General features: G+C 34.9%; 1 long non-coding RNA gene across 2 annotated transcripts in view; it reads right to left on the bottom strand.

Annotated features, from left to right (window-relative positions):
* Nucleotides 1–16,428: 16,428 nt before the first annotated feature.
* The window catches only part of LOC126955667 (uncharacterized), a 97,843-nt gene continuing 95,954 nt past the window's right edge, over nt 16,429–18,317 (bottom strand). For both annotated transcript variants that reach the window (XR_007726033.1, XR_007726034.1), the window contains one exon: nt 16,429–17,974. This is a non-coding gene — a long non-coding RNA (uncharacterized LOC126955667). The remainder of the gene's footprint in view (nt 17,975–18,317) is intronic.

Here is an 18,317-nt window from a genome sequence, read left to right as displayed (position 1 = left end):
TCATAATGATTCTTGTGATTACATGGGGAGCACTTACATAATCCAAATTAATCTCCCTGTCTCAACATTCTTAACTTAATCATGCCTGAAATTTCTCTTTTGCCATGTAAAATAATATCATCACAGATTCTGGGGAGTAGAATGTGGACATCTTTGAAGGATCATAATTCCGTCCACCATACAGTCCTTAAGAAACAATCTAATTATACACTCAAAACACCACAATAAGGTAAAATTTGCTGTCCTTATTTTACAGATGGACAACTGTAGGCACAAATCTAACAAATAACAGGCTTCATCTCTACTCTGTCTATCTGCAACCCTATCTTTCCTCCTGAAAATTCTGCTTATTCCAATCTTTCCTATTGGGAAATCACTTACCCTTAGTAACAAATATAATGAAACATTGCACATTCAACCTTCCCATTGGTTTTCAAGCGTGTATGTCAGGATGATAAAAATGAATGGCTGGCTGCACCTCCTGGATGGCTGTTTCTTCCCGTGATGGGAGGACAGTGTCCCTGAACTTAGCTGACGCTCCTCGTGACACACACGTGCAGCAGCAACTGTCAACACACGGGCTTTCAAAAGTTGACATTTGCTTTATTCAGTAGTAACTTCCTAGTGAATGCTCCTAATGACATCCTTTTAAAACCTCATCTTCTCCCTAGACCCTTCTCTGGCAAAACACTTTAAAGCTGCTGTTTCAGTGAAGTCCTCTAGAGTGTTGTTCAAAGAACAATTCCTGCCGAGCCCTCTGGTGGTGGCCACAGGGAAACACAGTCCTTGAAAAAAAAAAAAAAAAAGAAAGAAAAACTTGTTCTGTGCTGCCTAGATTATATGCCATCTGATAGCACGTTTCGAGTTAACCCTTGGCCCCATTTGGCTACAACATTAAGTGGAACATAACTTATAAAAGACTTTGGAGGCTCGCGGGAAGCCTTAAAATTGTTCTCCTATGACTTCTCCCTGTCACATTAGTGCACAGGGATAATTAGATAAAGCAAGATCCAGGTTACACTAGGTTATTCCATTATTTCCTAAAATCAACGTTTCAATTAAACTCTAAAAATAATGCAAAGTGTGTGTATATTACAAATACACACAAATATTCAAATGCATACACATAATGTACATTTGACACATACACACGTACATATTTGTATACATACAAATACAGTATATATATTATGTATGCACAAGGATACATCAAGGGACGCATTCTGACTTGATACTGTTAACTTCAGTGGAGGTAAATCTAGTTGAGTCACCCTACTATTTTATCTCGGCTTAGGTAATCCCCTCTCTTGGAACATTTCTGAGCCCTTTCCTCAAGGCTACAGAACTGTCCTATATATAGCTCTATCATTGCACTTCCTTAACATTGCCTGCTTTAGTCAATCTGCCTGACTTAAATTATACTATAGGCAACATGAGGGGACAGACCATACATTATTCATCTGCATAATTCCTGAAACATGATAGAAGTTAAAAAATAATTGGCAGCCTTAAACAGGCATTCAGTCATACTCTAGTTACCTGAGGTCAAGGCCAGCTGTGAAGTGCACTGGATAATCCAATAAGGCATTTGGGCTTACTCAGTGACTTCAAACCTTTACTCGTGACAGGCCCATCACATGGCTATTCAGATTTCTATATTTCCATTTACTTGTATCCATCTGTAGTTCTCACTTTCCATTCTTCTTTCGCATTAGTTTATTATTGCTCATAGAAGTCTAGGACTGTTCAGGTCTGGGGCTAGAAATTAAGGAGGATACTAGAGAAAAAAATCAGTACAATATTAGGAAGTAATCCAGAAAATATGTTAAGTAAACAATTTTTTCCCTAGCCCCTGCGAGAAGATTTTAAAAAGGAAGAAAGCAAACAGAAAACAAAAGCAAAAAGCAAAATGAATGCAAAATGCTACAGAAGCCAGCAAGCAAAAACAAACCTAATTCTGTTTTCTTCCAATTTGGAGAAATTTCAACATAAGAACCATGCTGGCCAACTTAGGCTGCAAGCAGATCCCACTATGTAAGTTCACTGATTACTTGGTTCAACCCACTTGGGGCACCAGAATGTTGGCCACAATGTTAGTTTGGTTGATTAGTCAGGTAGCTTTCTTTAATAATACCTCAAGGGATTGTGACTTTTGGCAAGAATAGAGCTAATTCTAGCTTAATTGTCATACAAAATGTTCCCTAAAGCACAGTAGACACTGACCTTATGCTGCTTCCTATGACACACTTTTAGACATCCCTCCTGAGTGTAATAACACACCCTAGTGTTACTGTTTAAAAGCTTAAGACCACAATAGATGGTCCTGTCACCACTGTCATTTCACCTCTTCTGCAAAGAGAAAAACATATCAGGAGTATATCCTTCAGACCTCTGAACCCCTATTTTATTCTTTCTGAAACAACTTCCAGTAGCGATGCTTTGTCCTTCACAGAATGGAGATTCTTAGCATGAAGCAATTCAAACACTGTCTTTTCTTCTCCAAACCCTTCAGAGTTTCCTAATCCTAGTGTATTCTCTCTTCCCTCCAAGATGTCAAAGAATTCCATGTGTATTTCTCTACAAGTACAGCATTCATTTTTCCCTCTTCACAAGTTCCTTAAAAATAAGAACTATATTTTGTATACCTTTCCATTTGCTATAGCATTATTTAACAACTATATTCTATTGATCCCCTATTTGAACATTAAGGCTATGGTGGCCTCATTTGTTCAAAGAATTCTATGGTATATAATGTCTCCATGGTACAATGTACAGCATTTAATTGAAGCTATGATGCTTGATAAATGCAGTAGAAGCAAACTTTATTTTCAGCAGTAACTTCAAATTTTCAAAACCTCAGAGGGAGGATCAACAATTTGGAAAAATATTTTTGCTTTCTACTGGAGAAATGTATTATAATTCCTGAAGATGTGGCCTTACCCATGTTGTTTTCCAGTCTCTGACAAAATCCAGAATGCACTGGACACCTCTGGTTGTCACTGCTTTTCCAGGAAAGGGTTTTATCCAAAGGCTCTTCCTGATAGGGTATGGCTTAGGCAGCAAAGTGTTCTTCCAAAGAAGGAAGACATTCTTGCCTTTCCAGAGATAATTCTTTTACAACACATGCCAGAAATGCATTCCTACTGATTCATTGTCTCAGATATTCTGGTCTTTTACATCCTAAAAGAACCCATTGGGATGGAGAAAATTGTGATAAAGAGAAAAGCGTTAGATTTCAAAGAAGCACTGGGTCAAAGCGCTGAAGAGTTAGTAGTCCTTCAGATCCTTTATGTACAAATTTAAATAAAAACAAAATATTAAGGCATAGAACAACTGTAAGGAAGTGTAATAAATTTCTACCCATCTGCTTACTTGCTGTAAACCTGTTGAAACTTTTAAAAATGCAAAATAGGAGATTATTTTTAATAATTCAACCCTATTTGAGAGGTATTATTCGTATCTACCAGTTGGGTAACGCATTACTAATATAGACATGAAATGAAGATGACAATAATATTCATTTATGTCACAGTCTTATGAAGTCGGGTCTTGAACTAAATTTAAAACTGTGTTTGACCACCCTCTAAATATAAAATAAATCTAATTTCACCTCCTATTTCAGACATCTCTTCTCCGCTTTCAGATTATCCCACAAGATTTCTTAGCTGGGACTCCCTGCTCCCTTCTGTTCTTTGTTGCATTGGCATTCAGCATTTGGAATAATTTTTAGAAAGCCTACTGAGGGTCATATACTGTCCTATAGATATTTTATATGCTACACAATTCTTAGAACAAATGAAGAAACTACAGCCTTGATATGTCTGAGTGCTGATTCTCATTCAGGATCTGTATGACATATTGTGCCTCTGATTTTCATCACTAAATATAGCCCATTATAATAGCTGAACAAGATAATGGCTTGTAGTGCAGGACCTGGGATATAACAGCCAGATTTCTAGCTCAGGCTCACATGCTGAACAATGATGTTCATTCTACTTCAGCAATAGAACAATTGGATTTTAGTCATGATCCTAAGTGCCAGCAAAATTCTAAGCAGCCTCCATTTCCAGACATATATTCCTAGAAAAGTCATATTTGTTTCCACTGCTAAGATATCTTTCTCATATTGTTTGCCTTTCTGGAGTGAGGAAAAAGATAAAATGAGGGGTGGGAGTTAAAAAATTCAGCATCCAGAAATGGTAGAGCTTTCTCCAAGTGTAAAGAGTACATTTGAGACTTATAACTCCATGAAGAATGCGTTTGAGGCTTATGTACAGCACTTTATATAGATTCAGCTCAGAAATATTTAAACAGCACAAAGTTATGTAGCCAGGATGATATTAACATCCAGAGGTAAGAATTGTGTGCAGGTAAGCTATCCAACACCAATTACCAACGTTAATTCTGTTACTAATTAAGACACTGACTTGTTCCCGAACTGTGAAGCTTTTGAGTTTTCAAATGTATAGGACACATTTATATGAATTGTTATTTCTACGAGTTTTCCAATTTCATCCCAAAAATACCCTCTAAAAGCTATTACATTTTATTGCATTATTTATTAAGCAATTGAGCTCAATCTTTTTATGCCACATTTTATATTCTAAAGACATGTTATGTTGTCTTAAGCATCTTATACTTGATCCATTTTGTATGCACAGCTTATTATATTTATAGATTGACATTTACATATCTGATCAAGTACAAACCATTAGCACACTATGCAATATGATACCTTAGTTTAATTCAATTTCACTTTCAACTGGTTCCGACTTTAAATATTAATTTAGGTAAATGTGAGTGCACAATAGTGTAATTACTTCAAGCAAAAACATATTTCATCTATTTTTAGGACTATACAAATAAAATATGTGTCTACTTTCCAACTATAAAGAATGTAATGAAAGTTGTCATGCCCTCACCACTCCAAGAGGCTTCACTAAGAAACAGAACTTGATGATTTTAAACACAGTTTCATAGATACATTTGGTCACTTTCCAACCAATAAATTTACACAGTCAAGGCTTTCTCTGTGACTATTTATGGCAGAGGTTGAAAATTGCCTGAAAAAGTCATTTGGAGCTGGTATCTGGATATGCTTATTTTATCCCCCACACACAAAAAGGGATCAACATTTTAACTTTAAACAATTTTGCATAAAAGTCAAAATCAGAGATCTTGTACCACCTAGGCCATATTCTTAAAGGGCAGCAATTTCCTGGGCTTAGGTGGTAAATGTTTCACTCCCTTTAAATGGATGAGACAGAGGTGCAGCAGTTTACCACAGCTACACTGTATTTCCTAATTTAATACTTGTACAATGAATATATGATATTTGGGAGGCATTTGTGTTTGTTATTCTTCATCTATAATGCCTTTATTATGGAAGAACACAAACTCAGTATATCTTTTTGAAGGGGGGACAGATTTACATAAGTACTAGTTGGGATCCTGTCTTGAAAACACCTAATGGAGAAACTCTTACAACACTGTCATCAGTTATTTTTATGTTTATGAAATGAAAATCCCACATTTGTTCTTTAGTATGCCTCACTGTTTCTAACCTCCCCTCCACCACCACCCCAATCTTCATTGTTCCTTCTTTCTTCAGCTCAAGTTAAAGTAGAACATTGTGTATAAACAGAGTAGTATCATTCAGCAAATACTGAGTAAAACAGCTAACAGAGTTTAAGAAAAAAGAGGGCATTTCTTTTCTAACTCTAGGAAACTGCAGTAAAATGTAAACAGAAAACAGGAGATACTTTACATCATGAAAATGTTGGATTTTCCTTAATTATTTTAGTGTGCTATTCCCCAGCTCATTACATATTAATGTAATTTGAGACAATCTTGTTCAAGCTGTTTTCAGTAATAGCTATGAGGCTCTAAGTAAGGCATAGAGCCTTCGTGAGCTTCATTTGTCTTTTCTGTTAAAGAAATATCTAGTATAGATTTTAAGAGCACAGAGTGAAGTGTCAGACTGCCTGGGTTTGAAGACTGACCGTGGCTTTCGTTTTGAGACCTAGTGCAAGGCACCTAAAGCCTCTGGGCCTTGGCATCTGCATCTATCCAGTGGAGATGATCACAGTAGCATCTCACTCCTAGGGTTAATTTGCAGATTAAATGAGCTAATATTGCAAAGCACTCAAAACAGTGGCTGGCATATAGTAAGTATTATGTTAGAGTTTGTTAACACTAAATAAAACTGTCAATGTAGCCTAGATTATGTCTAACCAAATCATCAGCTTTCAAATTCCATCTACTTTGATTTCATATCTGTCACTTGATAATAATACATTAATTAAAATACCTCTTTAAATATGTGATATTAAAGAAGTTACCACTATTAATAATGCCGATTTTAATTTTTTAAATGATCATAACCAAGTATTATTTAGGTGAGCCTGTACACAATACTTCTAATTGTGAAAAATAAAGAGAAACTTAAATATGGAAATTTGCTACTCAAAATAGCATGAGTTACTTACAATGGAGTAAAGCTTCAGCTCTATTTTAAAACACAAACAACTTAACATCTGTATGTCACTTCCCACATGACAAATGTAAGTTAAGATGTTGACAGTTTTATTGTAATCTTATACTGAGAATTTACATTGATGCTCAGGAAGCAAAATCTCTTATTGGATAACTGTCCTGACTTTTTTTCAAACCTAATTCTACTATCCACTTTTCTTTATCTATGCTTAGAAAAGTTAATAATTATGTTGTGGGTTTCTCAACTTTAAAAAGACTCTGACTTCTTTAAAATAATTCTGACATTATTTGTACTTACTATGGTTTTAATATCCTTACATATAAAAAAAATCATTCCAGAGAGTTTTAATTTGCTGTTTAATTCAAGGGTGATGATATGTCCAAAAATATTGAAATGTCTTACTAAAACTAGTAACCTAATTCCATATGGAAATGTAATTTGAAACCAGTATGGTTCTGTGCTAGAATGTTTCAAGTTTTTCCTGTTTCAAATAAAAATCTATTTTAAGCTATACTCCATGAGTCATTGAGTATAATTGCCAAATAAGATTTAATTCAGAAAGAATAAATATTTCTATGAATGCTTACAATAATGGAGCAGGAAGGAAATATATAGTACAACCAGTCTGATGCCATTGTTAAAAGGGGAAATCATTTAAAACCAGACAGGTTAAGTGGTCAAAAGTTTATCCAACAAGACAGCATAACAGTCCAAACTGGAAACGTGTCATCCTACTTACTATCCATTTTGTCATGAATGGTCTTCCACTTGAGCTGGAATATTAAACAAGCCTCTAATAAAGAAAAGTGAATGAAATTTGCACACTAAATGCATTGTTTTTGTCATTGCTTCTATAAAACACTGGAACTTATTAATATTGTTGACCACCAGCTAGAAAAAAGGCTAATAAAAATTTTATTGTCAAGTTATATCATTAGTTCACAGGTTCAAAGTGTTTGCTGCAGGTATTTTTTAACACTAAATATTTTATACTCATATATCATAAAATAAATTTCAAATTTTAGAATGGTAGGCATGCTGTACTCTGTCAAAAGAGTAAAATAAATTGCTGTTGTCTAAATACAGTAATTATTATTACATCTGCTATCATGTCTCAGGATTTTTGAATCAATTATACATCCATAAACACAAATACATACATACATGAGCACAATTCAGTGTTTAAATGACATATGTGCCCTACAGAAATTAGGTGCAATGTGAAGGAAACATAGGTATTTAGGTATTGTATATGATTAATAAACTTTGATGTATAATAATTTAATACAAAATTTTAAAATACAGAAAACTAAAGAATTTTAAATGAACTTATATGCTAGCTACCTGCTGATAGACACTGCAAATTTTGTGTTTTGTTTTGTTTTTCTAGACTCCTTACTACCCATTTGTGTTCCTGGGTACATCTTTTGTATTTTGTGCTAAAGGAAGATAATTTAGTAAAATCTGAATACATAATAGTTGTTTTCTTTTGTTCAAGGATAGTGAATGTACTTTAAGACATAAAATATTTTATAAAGGCCGAATATGTTTTTTCACAACTAATAGGTTTATTAATAATAATTTATGTCTCTTCTTCATTTAACCATTTTTGTTAAATATTTGTAATACTCTACCTTAAAAAATAATGGGATGTATTTCTATAAATTTACCTCCAAATACAACTGTCTAAATTTACTTAATTTTAATACAGGAACATTCTTTTTTTAAATTTTTAAGTATTTTCTTGTTACAGTTTTTAATCTAATAATTCACTAACCAGACATCTGCAGGAAAATTATCTTACTGGCCTTGGACTGACCCATTTCTGTCTCATTTCCTGCTTGTAACTCTCAAGAATAATTGTAAAACACGCGGAGAATGCAATATTTTAAGATGGTGGAGGACTGGTTGGATGCCCCCTAGAAACAGGATGTCATTAATTTCTTTAGTTCAGCAAGCTACTTGCCCTAGGAAATAAAAGCTAGGGTGGGCTGCTTTCTGGTGTCCCTCAGCTGTGGTGCAAATGAGGCATGCACAGATGAGACTCCATTTTCCCCAGAATGCTTTTTACAGCCTTGGGGGACAAGCTCACAATGAATCTTAGGTTTCTGTTGTCCCTTATGGTGTGTTTGTAACTAATAAATCAATTTCATGTAGCTTGTGAGTGTGAGTGTTCTGTTTTGCTGAACATGTTGGTAATCAGTGCAAAATGAACCTGCTTCACAAAATTGGGAGACTAATTTTTATTTATGTATCCAATAAATAGTTTTGTGTCCATGGCATTTGTGTATTTATTCTTACACTGGTATAAAGAACTAGTGGAGACTGGGTAATTTAAAAGAGAAGAGGTTCACTTGATTCAGAGTTCCACAGGCTGTACAGGAGGCATAGCTGTGGAGGCCTCAGGAAATTTACAATCATGGCAGAAGGCAAAGGGGAAGCAGGCATATCTTCACATGGCCAGCAGGAGAGAGAGATTCCATGAAGGGCAATGGGGTGCTACACGCTGTCAAACAACCAGATCTCATGAGAACTCTATCATGAGACACCACTAGGGGGATGAGACTGAGCCATTAGATATCACCCCCATGATTCATTCACCTCCTACTAGGCCCCACTTTCAACCCTGGGATCACAATTAAACATGAGATTTGGGTGGAGATACAGTCAAATCATATGAATGTGAGAGTCATCCTCTTAGAAGGCAAGGCCAAAAGCAATGAACTAATACCACCAAAGCAACAATAAAACCCTACCCTAACAGAATTTACTTTCGGATAGGTAAATATATATGATAAATAATTTGATAAGTTAAACTATAATATGATGGAAAGAAGTGGTGAGTGCTATGAATAAAAAAAAAAAAGCAGCATAAAATGATAAAAACTATGAGGAAGCATGTTTTAGATAGGGTAATTTCTAAAACCTTTTATAATGAGGTAACACCTGAGCAAAGACCAAAATAAACTAAAGGAATCAGCAATGTGTTTACCGTGAATCCTACAGTGGCATAGAGTGCAATGCTGCCAATAACCACATGAATGGGGAAGCAGATCCTTTTTTAATCTAGAATTCAGAAGAAATCCTGGCCCGAGCTGACACTTTAATTGCCACTTTGTGAAATTCAAATCAAAAGACTAAAGTAAGACTTTTTCAGATTCTTGACTCACAGAAAGAATGAGATAAGAAATGGATGCTGTTTTATACTACTATATTTGTGGTGATTTGTTACACAGCAATTTAAAACTAATACACATTTTGGTACTTGGAAGGTCCTGCTGTAACAAATATCTAAGATCGTGATGGTGGCATTAGAATTGGGCAAGGGGAAAATTCTGGAAAACTTTTGAGGAGTATTCTAAGTTGCCTTGAACATGTTAGTGTAAGTATGGACTTTAGGATGCTTGAGGTTCAAAAATCAATTGAGGAATCCTTGTAATACAGTGACAGAAAGCTTACCAAAATTGCCTCTTGCAGTTATGTGAATAGAAAAATGTGTTAAGATGAACTTATTGCCGGGCGCGGTGGCTCAAGCTTGTAATCCCAGCACTTTGGGAGGCCGAGATGGGCGGATCACAAGGTCAGGAGATCGAGACCATCCTGGTGAACACAGTGAAACCCCGTCTCTACTAAAAAAATACAAAAAACTAGCCGGGCGAGGTGGTGGGCTCCTGTAGTCCCAGCTACTCGGGAGGCTGAGGCAGGAGAATGGCGTAAACCCGGGAGGCAGAGCTTGCAGTGAGCTGAGATCCGGCTACTGCACTCCAGCCTGGGCAATAGAGCGAGACTCTGTCTCAACAACAACAACAACAACAACAAAAAAGATGAACTTATTTATCTAGCTAAGGAGATTTTCAAGCAAAGTGTGGAAGGTACCAACTGATTTCATTTTTCTTGCTAGATATAGTAAAATATGAAAGGAGAGAGATAATCTGAGAGAATAACTTTAAAAAGAAGTTTAAAAAGCCATATCTTGATGTTTTTGAAAATACAAATTATTTTCAGAAGGCAATGAAAGCTAAAGTGCAGAAATGTCTTCCAAAAGTATGGCATGGAGCAGACCTAAGGGTGCAACTATAAAATATTTTACCATGACCTCAGAAAGATCAAAAGGTCAGAATATTTAGTCACACAAATGATCTATAAATAAATTGATAACATAACTAACAAGCTTCTCTTAGTCTCTCAATCAGCCTCAAGATTGAAAGCCTTGTCCTTCAGCAATTTGAACAAGTAGGGAGAGATTATCTCAAAATTAACTGTTGCTGCGACTTTTGCCTAATGAATTAAACTTCATTGAAATCTACAAGAGATCCATAAGGTCTTTGAGAAAATGATTTCAGAAGGTTGGACTGAATGATACAGAAAAAGTACAAAATAAAAGGAGGCTGTGGAGTCCCCAAAATTCTACTGGCAGAAAGCACACTGATCACCTGCTCAGATGGAAACAAAAGCTGACTTTTTTTTTTTTTTTTTTTTTTTTTGAGAGAGTCTGGCTCTGTCTCCCAGGCTGGAGTGCAGTGGCACAATCTTGGCTCACTGCAAGCTGCACCTCCCGGGTTCACACCATTCTCCTGCCTCAACCTCCTGAGTAGCTGGTACTACAGTGACCACCACCACGCCAGGCTAATTTTTTTTGTATTTTTAGTAGAGACAGGGTTTCACCATGTTAGCCAGGATGGTCTTGATCTCCTGACCTTGTGATCCGCCATTCGAGGCCTCCCAAAGTGCTGGCATTACAGGAGTGAGCCACCACGCTCGGCGGGCATGCTCACTTTTATAAAAGGAAAGATGACTCAGAAGCTAGAACCAAGAGAACAGAAGGTGGAGTGGAGAGCCATAGAGAATTTTTCTTAAGCCTGGGGCTCTAATAAGGAATTTTCAACCTTATTTTAAATGGATTTCAGATCTGTTATTAAATAGGGGCTTATTTTTGCTTCCTATTTCTCAATTATTAAACTAGATGGTTTTTAACTCATATCCTATGCCTTCCCTGCCATTACATAGTGGTGAGGCTCTTCATATGTCTGAAAATAAAAAGAATTTTTGTCCCAGGAACTGTACTTGAGTAGTTACACTCAGGAACATTATCTGTGCCAGAAACTGATTTAAATGATGAGATTTTTGGACTTTGATCTGATACATACTGGGATGAGATTTGCGGGAACCGTAGGAGAGAATGGATGTGACTTGCATGTGGGAGTAACATGGATAAATCTGTGTCATGAAACATGATTCAGTCTGGGCTCTTGCCCATGCATTTCTCCCATTCCTGCTCCCTACAGTAGTTAGAAAACCACTGGACTGGATTATTTTCAACTTTTTTTATCTCTTAAGTTTACCCATTTTTCAGAGAGGCCCACAGGTATTCAAATTAAATAGCTTTATTTATAAAAGTAGTGAGAACATGGCTTGTGTTCTTATCAGAAATATTGGATTTGAGTCCTAACTGCAGCATCAACATTGCTAAAGTCTTGAAATTCTCAAAGCCCAGGTGTTGTTTAAACACATGAAGACAGAATTCATGTAGAGTGCTTAGCTCAAAGAAAGGCTGGTGTGTAGTAAATCCATGCTACTTGTTTGGTATTATTATTGTCATCATTGTTACATGATGAGTTTCACAGACTTCTTATTCTGGAAATAGAGGAGAAACATCATTGTTGTGTGAAAAATAAACACAAGATATCATAAATATTAAGCCAGACTATTCAGAAATCAGAAAACATGATCTCATTATAATGATTCCTGTCAATGAAAAGCCTTTCTCCTTAAGTGACACATTAGCCTGAAGAATCTAATACTTTACTACGTAAATATAGTGGTCAAGAAGTTAACTTGTTCATGGGTACTTTCATTCTTCTCTATTTATTATTTTTCCAACTTTCATGGCGCTATACCAAATTTTCCTTTTCCTTTGAGTCCTTTCCTGGCCACTGTAGCAAGAATTGTTCCAAATTAACTCTGAACCTATTGCCTGTTTTCTCTCTCGCAGGTCATTTATCACTTGCTATCAAATAATTGAGTCATCATGCTGATTTATTTTATCCTAATACCAATGAACTTGTTGGAACAAGGGTCTATTTGTGTTCATCTTTATCTTACTATTCTCTGTACTTAGCACAGGATTTTGCAAAAGATAGGTACACAGATGTTCATTACATTGTTTTAAATACTGCCACAATGGCACAGGCTTCTGAATTTTCTGTGTGTTGTTGCAGATTATTTTTTTTTTAATAATCACAGTATGTCATTTCTATCCTCTACTTTCTACTCTTTACATCAAATGATACAGCAGCAGTGAAAAGTCTGATTTAACCTCTCTGAAATTCCCTTGCAACATTGGTAAACCGATATGATGTCATATTTTACAATAAGAAAAGCCGAAATCAAAAGGTTTATTTAGGTTCCTTGCAAGTCTTATATTTGATATGTGAGGCCTTTCTGAACTTTACCTAAACTTTTTGTCTCCTGAAATAGAAAGTTACTTCTTTGCATTGTTCACAAGGTAATTATAAAGATTTATAAAAACCACAAGTGAACATCTTACATCCTTACCAGGATTTCCAGAAGGCTTTGTTGCAGAGGGATGTATTTACCCCTCGTCACCCCCTGCAAAAAAACAAAAAAAAGTATTTGCTAGAAATAACAAAGTAAACTTATAGGACTGGACATAAAAGATAAACCCAGCATACTCTCAGTTTCATTTGAAAGGGAAAATAAGGGCTTAAAATAACTAAGATGAGGATCCACAGAGGGAAAAAACAGATATCATGCATATAATCAATCTTTATCAAGCCTAAATCACAACCAGGAGGAGTACGTGAAAAATCAGTGCACCTTTCTAAATATAGATCTCAAAACTATATTTAAGGATATATGCAGCACATGAGACACCACACACAGCTTTTAACTCACTCTTTAATTTTTATGTGATGGTCTTTGATTTGGTTAAATGAATGAGACTTAGGTGATTTTGGCTGGTGAAAAATTTTGCAATTTTACAATGAAGAGGAATATGAGTCAGGGGAATTTAGAGGAATTCATTACTTACCAGTGTTTTAACATTACTACTCTTAGGTTTACATTTCCCATTCCCCTGCTAGCATCAGCCAGAGAACATTCTCTGCTTTTAAAAATAATTTGTTTAATTGTGTTAAGAATGGTGAAGATGAGATCTACTCGCTGAACATTTTCAAGTGTACGATACAGTATTATGAACTGTAGAGATAATGCATTACGGCAGATCTCTAGAATTTATCAATCTCACAAAAACTGTAATTTTATACCCACTGATCGGCATTAATCCGACTACGTCAGGCCCATGTAGATGATTTTCCTATCTTAAGTTCAATGATATTACACAATATAATCACAGGAATCAATTTCCATTGTATTTACTAGTGCCAGACACATTCCAAAGGGAGGGGCTTACTCAAGACTGAGGCTATTGCTGAATATTCTTAGAATTCTGCCTGACATGCAGAAAACAGTTCAACCACTGCCCAGATTCATAAGCTTTCATTAAGTCCCAAAAGGAGGCCACTTATTATTTATATATTTATATATATATATGTGTGTGTGTGTGTATATATATATATAGACTGTTACAATGCATAGAGAACCTGATACTGATAACAATAGTAAAACTTTATACAGATTTTTTTTCCATAAATGTTTTTTAAAAAAGAAAACTTAGGTAACTTTTATTATACCAATTTTCCCGAGGTAGAAACGGAGCATGAAGAATTTTAAGTAAACGCTTTTCAGTTTCTACCAGAGGGAAATTCAAAGAAAAATCTGATTCTAAACGCATTACATTTTACTCTACACAGAATTATTTATTGTTACCCAGATTATCAAATGTGATTGATTTTCACTGTCAACCGTAGAGTGATTATATACTAATGTCTTATGGTTTGATAGAACTACGTGAGTTACAAATAATACAAATATTAAAATTGAGATATGGTAAAGTTTATGTGAGTAATGCTTACTTACGTCTTTGAAGCAATAATGGTTTTGAGTATTGAAGATGAGAAGACAGGGTGAGGACTCTGGATTCTGAGCACTTCTCATCTTCAGGTGAACTGTGTCACTTTAGGAGGCTTTGCAACTGCTTGTGTTGTGGAGTTTAGGCTTTCTGCTTTGCTAAACATCTGGAAGCTGATTTTGACCTATTTAGATTTCCAGGTATATTTCCTTGGTGTTATATGTCAGGAGTTGCATTAAGTGGAAAAAAAATACCACTCCTTACACTCCCTCAATCTACTCAACTCCCAGGCTATTTAATTTCTAAAAAAATGTGCTGGTTTCTTTTATTTTCTTTCTTTCCCTCCCTCCCTCCCTCCCTCCCTTCCTTCTCTTTCTTTCTTTCTTTCTTTCTTTCTTTCTTTCTTTCTTTCTTTCTTTCTTTCTTTCTTTCTTTCTTTCTTTCTTTCTTTCTTTCTTTCTTTCTTTCTTTCTTTCTTTCTTTTTGTCAGGTGACTGTTATAATGTAGCTTCATTACTAGAGAACTAAGTAAATGAGGTATCATTATATGCAGATCCACAGGGACATTGGAATAGTTTAAGACAACATAACTCCTGCTTCAGGATATTTTTTTAAACAGAAATCTTACCTCTGGTATTTTTCTGCCAAGGTAAAGAAATCGACAACTTTAGTAACTAGTTGGCCTTAATATATTGCCTGCAGAAACGTGTACAAAGAATCTCAATGATTGTTCCTGGGAGAACTATGCTTGAATAAGATTTACACGTAAATAGTTCATTCAATGTTGATTTTTGTGTGTTAGTCTTCTGAGGAAAGAAAAGCGCTTTATACTCCATGAACTTCAGCCTTGGTGGCCTTGGAATGTCCTACAGAAGACATCTTTGTTCTATAGATTATTTAGCACAGAGTCTGATTATATAGCACACTTTTCTAAGAGTGCATGTGTCAAAGTGAAGAACCACAGAGGAATTATTGAACATTGTATTTTCAGATGGAAAGCTAATCATATCTAAGAACAATAGGGGCAGCACACAACAGTTATTTTAAAAATATGAAAATAATATATATATTTATACATACATGATAGATGAAAGAGAGAAGAAAGGGGGGAGAGAAAAAGAAAAAAACAGCAAGAAAACAGAGTTACTAACTTTTTCTATTACAACTTTTCAAACTCTTAGATTTAGCAAGGTAGAAAATTTAGAGATTTTTCCTCCAATTTTAACATCTGGATAAGACAACGAAAATATACAGATGGATTTAGTAGAGTACTTATTCCAACTATAAATCAGAGCATGTACGCTTTGCTTATATAAGCACCACATTTTAATCCACAGTTTTCAAGTTAATATATAAAATTTTAAAACAATAGCAGTTATGATTGGTGTCTTAGACCTGATAAGGACAAATAATTTTTATTACTCAAGAAATACAAGAGGATTTCTGACCTTTATATTTTCAAAGAAGAATAAGTTGGGTACTTATTGAAACAGAGTAAGTTAAAAGTTATCACAAGAGTCTTACTTTATTCACTTTCATTAATACATATAGAACATTTCAGATAAAACATTATTATAATTATCATTCTGATTAATTATATTTTTAGCAGCAGGATATCATCTAAGGTTTATTAGAAAATGGTGATAATATCTCAGCAGATTTGACTCTAAAGTTGGCAATTTTGATAAATCTAGTTTAATTCTTAATCCAGCCAAAATGCTGGTATATCAAACCAAGTTTTCTTAAAGCATATTAAAAATACTTTAGCACAACAACATTGGATTTAATTTAAAATGATGATTCATGTCTATTGACTTTAGCATAAGTGAAAATACATCATATTAATTCTGGAACTTTAGTAAGACATTAATTTTTACTTTAGTAGATAGAGATATATATATATTTCTCAGCTTATTACAGTCAAACAAATCATTTCCTCCTGCTTTGATATTGAATCATTAATTACTTCACTTGGTATCTGTCAAATGATATGTAACATTAAGTTTATTTTTCCCAGTTAGTTTGAAGCACCATGTAAATGAGACCAATGAAAGGAGTTTGATACTCATTTGGCTTTGTTTATGGTTGAATACAAACAGAAATGTCCTCTCTGATAAATGATTGCTTTGAAAATTGTAGTTAAATAAGTTCTCTTATATTTAAAACATGCACAATAGTATATATTTTCTGTTTTATGAAACATGTGGTACAAGCCTTATAACAAAATATTTTTTTATCTTAAACTGTAAGAGGACTGTGTTGAAGAAATTATAAGTTCTTCATCAGCGAAAAGCCAGTAGATTAGTAGACAGATATTACTGTTGGTTATAAATTTACTCCTAGGTAGACATGTGACTTTACAGTTATTTATTTATTTATTTCTGGAAATCAGTTTCTCACTTAGAAAATTAGGCAAACTAACTGGGCTCTCAAAGGATCCCAATATCTCTTAGAATAGGCAAGAGTAAGGTCATGTTGGTTTAATGTGGAAAGAAATCAAAATATTCTTGGTATTTTTTTAAGCTTACACAAATGTTTCTGATGATCCAGGTCACTTTCTAACCCTAAAAGGTTACTGTTCACGCTGCTACGTGGCAGCTGGCCATGCAACTTTCGTCATCGTGTCATCTGGAACATGAGACTTTCTCGAATGATGTAGCAGAGAAAGAAAATGCTGGTGGGTTTTGCCTAAGGAAGGATGTTCTTGGGATGGAAGTGATACACAAACGTTTCCCCATTAATTTCTTTGGTCACAGTAGGTCACACAATCCTGCTGACTTAAGAAAGCTTGTAGAAGAAAGGTGAAGAATTCTGAAAGTCTTTGTGGGCACTAATTATATCTAACATATTCCCTTGTATCTCTAACTTGTATCTGATTCCCTTATGTGTATGTAACTTGTATCTGATTCCGTTATGTGATTCCCTGATGCCTTGACATTTTCCAGGGAAAAAGTACAGAACTGTGAAAATTTTACCAGTAATAAAAACTTAAGACTTTCGGCATTTTCTCAAGGTATATTCACAAAGACACCCACTCTTGAAATTAGGTATGGCAGACATCATTCTTATCTCACAATTGAGCAAATTGAGGCACAATGTACTAAGGAGAAATCATAAAATTACAGCTCTAAAGTACACCCATCTCCTCAAAGGTAAAGCTTAGAATCTAATCTGAATCCTAGTGAAGCCCTCTTATTCATAAGATGATGTTCTATATGATTGTAACTAACTGGACCATCCTAGGAAGAAGTCATTGTTAAGGAAAATCAGCTTGAGATCAGTACAACTATTTGAATGAAAATGCATAGTTTTATTTATTTTTAATAAGAATATGAATTTTCCAAAGTGGAAGGTATTCTTCATTTTCTGTTAGCTTCTTGCACAAAATTGAAGATAGGACAAGACATTGTTACTCAGCTGTCCTCACTGTGCTCCGCTCACGTGCCCACAGACAAAATCTATTTCTCCTGGGGTGTATTTAAATAAACCTGCACAGCAATTTGTGATACTGTGCTAAGTTCCCTTAAAAAACTGTAACTTATAAAATATTTGAACAAGCAGGTCTTCAGAAATTATTTGGCCTAAAACCCTTATTTGCAGATGAGATACCTGAGACTCAAAGAGATCAATTTGGTTTTCTACTGCTACAATACCTGTCAATATTCACATTGTAACATAGATCAACCCTAAACCTAAGCCTTACTCCAATAAAATATCTGCAAAATTGAAGAAGGCATAAGAGATCATTTGGGGAGTTGGTCTTAGAATGTTTCCAATAATAAAATTCATATGGATTGATTTTTAAAGTTAGTTCTTTGCAACTAGTCTTCT

Source organism: Macaca thibetana, chromosome 5 (assembly GCF_024542745.1).
Source record: "Macaca thibetana thibetana isolate TM-01 chromosome 5, ASM2454274v1, whole genome shotgun sequence".
Lineage (NCBI taxonomy): Eukaryota > Metazoa > Chordata > Mammalia > Primates > Cercopithecidae > Macaca > Macaca thibetana.
The sequence above is the reverse complement of the archived record's forward strand: the minus strand, read 5'-3'. Positions and strand labels throughout refer to the sequence as shown.